The sequence below is a fragment of the Ostrea edulis genome, chromosome 1, assembly GCF_947568905.1.
Source record: "Ostrea edulis chromosome 1, xbOstEdul1.1, whole genome shotgun sequence".
Taxonomy (NCBI): domain Eukaryota; kingdom Metazoa; phylum Mollusca; class Bivalvia; order Ostreida; family Ostreidae; genus Ostrea; species Ostrea edulis.
In genome coordinates, this window is record NC_079164.1 from 12,297,594 (window position 1) to 12,298,733 (window position 1,140).

Genomic DNA, 1,140 nt, shown 5'->3' on the forward strand with positions numbered 1-1,140 from the left:
AACGGACGGACGGACAAAATGTGATCAGAATAGCTCACTTAAGCTCTCAGCTCAGATGAGCTAATTACAACAACGAAAACAAAACACATTGTAAAATAGCACAAATCAGCTACCATAGTCAACGTTATCTTGTAAAAGTTTCTAATCTGCATCATTAATGTTCTGGACTAAATATTTAGTCATTTTATGAAATGCTTTTGGTGCAATTAAATTGATTTTTACTGTTAATTGTTTAAAATCCGTTTTGTGATTCTGTTTTGGAACTACTTCGTAATACACGTATATGAATATAGAGCATTCATGTGGTGGAAATGTGATCTAAACATGAAATCGAAAGTGAAAACGGCTTTAAAATATACGATAAAACTTGGAAAAGAGGCAAACAGCTAAATGGTAAAAAATGTACTTATAAAATACCAGTGCCAAGGCTATGAAAAGAGCCTGATGTATTTAGAAGGAAAGACTGTTTATATCATGTGATTAAATTATCACAAGATTCCAGAGTTAAAGGAACTCACTCACGGTTTTCTCCCATTTTGATGAGCAAAATCTACTGTTCAATGTGTTTAATGGGCTTCACAAAATAATTAGGGTATACATTAACACAGATGCTCATTTTAGGGAGTTTATTATTTATTTTGTAAACAAAGATTGCACGGTATGTTATTGTTTACCAAGTTTTCAAACGAAATGTATATCGATCTAAGTTTATTATGTCTATTACATTTCAAGCATTCTTTAGGTAAAATGTGTCATCTAAAACTTAAATGTATGGCTTTGCAGAATTAGGGCGATTTATATTACAAAGTTAACATTGCACTGGGTTTTTTTATTTTTTTTTTTTTTAGCATAAATCGACTTGAGTTTTTCTTTTCATACCACAGAGTGAAGGCTCAAAAATTGCATTTATTCTCATTCAGATAGTAAAAAGTTTTGCTGTCAACATTAAATGAGTTAGATTTTTAATGTTAAAAATAAAAACTGAAAAATATTCTTTTTTTAAAAAAAATCGTGAACCTGTCCCTTTAACAGAGGTGCAAGTGAAGATAGTGTAACACGTCTTCGAGTGACAGAATGATAAATCAGATGCAACTGTCTAAATGTAGATTTGAAAGAGCATAAAACAACAAATTACTAGGA